Source organism: Petaurus breviceps, unplaced genomic scaffold, assembly GCF_028583685.1.
Source record: "Petaurus breviceps papuanus isolate PSGF00001 unplaced genomic scaffold, PetGlider_PUasm1.0 98, whole genome shotgun sequence".
Taxonomy (NCBI): Eukaryota; Metazoa; Chordata; class Mammalia; order Diprotodontia; family Petauridae; genus Petaurus; species Petaurus breviceps.
In genome coordinates this window covers 31,644,463-31,650,384 of record NW_027187460.1, presented here as the reverse complement: position 1 = coordinate 31,650,384, position 5,922 = coordinate 31,644,463, and positions in this window count along the sequence as shown.

Sequence of the window (5,922 nt, the reverse complement as noted above, 5' to 3'; positions counted from 1 at the left end):
CAATCATGTCCCTCCTGTACCTCAAAAACTCCAGTGACTCCTCTTCGAATATGGAATAAAGCATAAACTCTGGACTCTGGCACTGAAGGTTCATCATACTTTGATTCCAACCTACTTGTTCAGCTTTTCACACATTGTTCTAACCAAATTGGACCACTGTCTCTTTCCAGCTTTCATCCTGCCCTCTCTATCTGACTTTCCTCAAGTAATTCTCCAAGCTGGAAATGGACTCTCACCCTATTGTCATCTATTGAAAGTGTTCTCTTGTTTCAAGGCCTACTTAAGATGTAACTCCATGTGAACTGATCCAGCCATTCTGGAGAGCAATTTGGAACCATATCCAAAGGGCTATAAAAATGTGCATACCCTTTGACCCAGCAATATCACTTCTAGGGCTGTATCCCAAAGAGATCGTAAAACTGGGAAAAGGAGGGGTGGCTAAGTGGCTCAGTGAATAGAGCACCGGCCCTGGAGTCAGGAAGACCTGAGTTCAAATCCAGCCTCAGACACTTAACACAAAAACTAGCTGTGTGACCTTGGGCAAATCATTTAACCCCAATTGCCCTCCAAAAAGCAAAAAAAAAAATGGGAAAAGGACCCACATGTACAAAAATATTCATAGCAATTCTTGTGGTGGCAACAAATTGGAAATTGAGAGAATGCCCATCAGCTGGGGAATGGCTGAACAAGTTATGCTATATAAATGGAATGGAATACTATTGTGCTATAAGAAATGATGAGCAGAAAGACTTCAGAAAACCTGGAAAGACTTGAACAAACTGATGATTAGTGAAGTGAGCAGAACCAGGAGAACATTATCCACAGTAACAGCCACAATGTGCAATGACTGACTTTGATAGACTTATCTCCTCTTAGCAATACAAGGATCCAAGACAACTCCAAAGGACTCATGATGGAAAATGCTGTCCACATCCAGAAAAAGAACTATGGAGTCTGAACAGAGATTGAAGCATATTATTTGCTCTCTCTCTCTCTTTTTTTCTTTTTTTGTTTATTTCTTCTTTCTTGTGTTTTCTCCCATTGGTTCTAATTTGTCTTTACAACATAACTAATGTGAAAAGAGGTTCAATATGAATATATGGGTAGAACCTATATCAAATTACATATGTCTTGGGGGAGAGGGAAAATGGGGAGAAAATTTGGAACTCCAAATCTTATGGAAGTGAATGTTGAAAACTAAAAATAAATAATTTTTTTAAATATAACTCCGACATGAAGCCTTCAGACATATCCTGGAAGAACATTTTTATTAAATATTTCTCTTCCCCTCAGGGCATTCTCAATGGACCTTCCCTCTTCCCTTCAGGACATTCTTACTGGGCCTTCCCCTTCCCCTCTCTCACCCACATCCCACCACAAACATAACAAGGTAAAAATTATCTTTCCTTCCTCAGATTTCTCATAGTACTTTATCTGGACCCCTTTGTTATAATTTTGTTGTTCAGTCATTTCAGTTATGTCTGACTCTTCATGACCCCATTTGAGGGTTTCTTGGCAAAGATACTGGAATAGTTTGGTATTTCCTTCTCCAATTCACTTAATAGAGGAAGAAACTGAGACAAACAGGGTTAAGTGATTTGCTCAGGGTCACACAGCTAGTGTCTGAGACCACTTATCAGGAAGTTGAATCTGATTTCAGACCCAGCTCTCTATCTACTACACCACTTTCTTCCCATCAAGACTTCTACTTTATACATACTTACTTACATATATTTATCTATGTACTTGTAGAATGATAACCACAATATCCTAACCAACCCATCACAAATCCAAATATAAAGCAAAACATAAATGCTATCAATCAATCAACAAGCTTTTATTAAGGACCTACTACTTGTCAGACCCTATGCTAGGTGCTGGAAATTTGAAGACAAAAAGGAAATAGCCCCTGCCCTCAAGAAGTTTATATTATATTGGGAGGAGACAATTTATTCATAAATATATTAAAATATGTTTTATGCAATACATTATTTGTTATTTATAAATGTATTTTATTTATATTATATGAATGTATTTGTGATACAAATATGTGGGAGACAATGTGTATACAAGTATATATTTATGATATGTGTATATGTGTATATACACACATACACACACATACAGTAATTAGTGAGGACACATTCACAGTTAGAGAGATCAGGAAAGGTTTAGTGTAGAAAGTGGCACTTGAGAATCCCTAGTTTTCTTAAAAGCTAGGGATTCTAATAGACAGGGACAAGGAGGGAGTGAATTCCAGGCATGGGGCACAGTGATGGGGGAAATGCAGTGTCTTGTGTGAAGAATAGCAAGAATGGAGGTTTGGCTGGATCATAGAACTTGTAGAAGTACATAATGTATCATGATGGAAAAGGTTAGCTTAGATTGAGGTGGTAATAGGCTTTAGATGACAAGAAGAGGAGTTCTGTATTTGATCTTAGAGACAGGGAGCTAATGAAGGCTTTTGAGGGAGATAATGCTATAATTAGTCCTGTGTTTTAGGAAAATTACTTTGTCAATTGATAAATGGTCAAAAATCAAAGCTATCAATAGCCATATGAAAATATTCTCTAAATCACTATTAATTAGCTAAATGCAAATTGAAACAATTCAGAGGTATCACTCATGCTTATCAGATTGTCTAACATAACAAAAGAAAAATGACAAATGCTAGAAAGGATATGGGAAAATAGGTACACTAATGCACTGTTGGTGGAGTTGTGAACTGGTCCCACCATTAGGCAAAACAATTTGGAATTATGACCAAAGGGCCATAAAATTGTGCATATGTTTTGACTCAGAAATATCACTACTAGATCTGTATCCCCAAAAAAAGATCAAAGAAAAAAGGAAAGGACCTACACATACAAAAATATTTATAGTAGCTCTTTTTGTGGTAGCAAAGAACTGGAAATTGAGAAGATGCCCATCAATTGGGGAGTGGCTGAACAAGTTGTGGTGTGTGATTGTGATAGAATACTATTGTGCTATAAGAAATGATAAGGGATATGGTTTCAGAAAAAGATAGGAAGACATATATGAACTGATGCACAGTGAAGAAAACAGTACTGGGAGACCATTGTACATAGTAATAACAATAGCATAATGATGACCAACAATGAAAGACTTAGCTATTCTTTTTTTTTAAGCAATTGGGTTAAGTAACTTGCTCAAGGTTACACGGCCAGTTATTTCTGGGTGTGGTGCTAAGTATCTGAGCCCAGATTTGATCCCCAGGTCATCCCGACACTGGGGCCGGTGCTCTTACTCACTGTGCTACCTGGCCGCCCCAAGACTTAGCTATTCTAATCAATACAGTGATCCAAGACAATTCCAAAGGACTCACAAAGAAAAATGCTATCCACCTCCAGACAGAGAACTGATGAACTCTGAGTGCAGATTGAAACATACTTTTTTTATTTACTTAAGTTTTCTTGCTCTTCTTCCCACAACATGGCAATATGATTTATGTGACTTGACATGCATAATTGATATCATATTACTTGCTTTCTCAATGGGTGGGGGAAGGGTTGGAGGGAAGGAGAAAATTGGAAACTCAAAAAAATTTTAATGAATGTTAAAATTAATAAAGAATGTTTGTAAAAAAAAAATAAAGAACAGGAAATTGCTTGGGCAGCTGTGTGAAGATGAATACATGATCCCATACCTAGACACTAAGAGTAATGTCCACCCCCTTTTCTCCTCTCTTTCTTGAACTTGTCAGAGCATTTTCAATTGGCAGGGAATAAAAACTTCCACAAAAGTTTTCTGAGGTTTCGTTTGGTTTGTGGATGACCCTGGATTCTGAAAAGCTATGGCAGCAAAACAAGCCCTGGCAGAAGGCAGCATGGTGAAGAAAGGGCATTGAACTTGGAATCAAAGAAGCGATTTCCCACCTGTGGATGAAACTCACTTCACCAATCTGGGCCCCAGTCTCCACATGTAATATGGTGAGGCTGGACTAGTGTAATGTTAATAGAATAGCAAGATCTTCCCTGCCCATTAATAGGTCTATGTGAACTGCTTTGAGCTCTGGCCCAGCTCATAGCTGTAATACAGCCTGAGTCACATGGAGTGTTATAACTAGATGGCCTCTAAGGTCCTTTCCAGCTCTATAATCCTAAATCTATAATCCTATATCATGGTCTTGTTCTTGTTGATGTTCAGTCATTTCAGTCATATATGACTCTTCATGACTCCATTTGGGATTTTCTTCCTAGAGTGGCTTAAGATTTTCTTGTCCAGCTCATTTTACAGATGAGGAAGCTGAGGCAAACAGGGTGAGGTGATTTGCCCAGGATCACATAATTAGCAAGTGTATGAGGCAAGATTTGAATTCAGGAAGATGAAATCTTCCTGACTCTAGGTCTAGTACTCTATCCACTATGCCACCTAGTTGCTCAAGCCTAAAACCTACCAAGGTAGAAAGAGATCTATGAATGGACCATCTGTTTGGCATCCAAAGACCACCTTAGCTCTATTTGGGGAAGCCCATGAGCAAGTTAGTCACAGATTGGTGGATTTCTTTGGTCTACCCTCCAAGACCATCTACAAAATCATAAAGTTTATGGAAACTTCTTCAATGGGAGGGAAAATATTCATGTCAATACATCAAGGACCTTTGAAGTAGTGGAATCATGGCATCATAGAATATTAGACCTGGAAGCAATCTTGGAGGTGATCTCATCCAACTCCCTCATTTTACAGGCAAGAAAACTGGGATTCAGAAAGCTCTAATGATTCACACATCATACAGCCAATAAATGGATGATCTGAGCTTTAAACCCAGAACTGCAGACTTCTCAATCCATTATTCCTTCCATTATATCACCAGGGTCTCTCAAGATCTGAAGATAGCTGTAGCATGTATCCTTTATTTTCTCCATCCAACTAAATGGGAAGCTGCAGAAGGTTTGGGGTGCACTCTCCAGCATCACTGTGTGGTAGAAAAACCAACCTACCAACAACCTACAAGGCAGGAAACGTGGGTTTGAAATCCCTGCTCAGCCTCTGCTTAGCCACATGGCTATAGACAAGGCACTCATTGAATAAAGTCAAAGGTCTTGACTTCAATTGCTGTCTCTGCTCCTCACTGGATGACTTGAGCAACTCACTTTACTTCTCTAGACCTTATTTTCCTCATCACCAAAGGCATCAGACTATATAGCCCTTCCTTCTCTGGATCCATCACCCTGGTGACCTCCTGGGGTCTCACTTTTCTCAAATGCAAAGTAGATATGGGGCAGCTAGGTGGTGCAGTGAATAGAGCACTGGGTCTAGTCAGGAAGATTCATCTTCCTGAGTTCAAATCTGGCCTTAGACTCTTCCTAACTGTGTGATCCTGGGTAAGTCACTTAACCCTGTTTGCCTTAGTTTCTTCATCTGTAAAATGAGCCAGAGAAGGAAATGACAAACCACTGCAGTATCTTTACCAAGAAAACCCCAAATGGGGTCACAAAGAGTTAAACAAGACTGAACAACGTACAAGCATATACATATATTATACACACATATGATAGCATAATTATAATGAATAAATGTGTCCCTGGAAAAGAATTAAGAAATATTTTCTCAGTCTCCCTTCATGCATTACACAGGTAGGGAACTAAGGTATAGGATATGGAGTATTATGTAAGGTACGATCCACAAGGTAGTCAGTTTTGCTGAACTGCTTTTCCTCCTTCTTTTTAAAATCTTTGTTACAAAATAAGGCCTACTGTATAGAGGAGGAAAAATTGTTATAGTCAAAAATAAATGGAGAGGGGGCAGCCAGGTAGCACAGCGAGTAAGAGCACCAGCTCCAGTGTCGGGATGACCTGGGTATTGAATCCGAGCTCGGACACTTAGCACCCACCCAGAAACACCTGGCCGTGTAACCTTGAGCAAGTTACTTAACCCCAATTGCTTAGGGGCAGCCAGGTG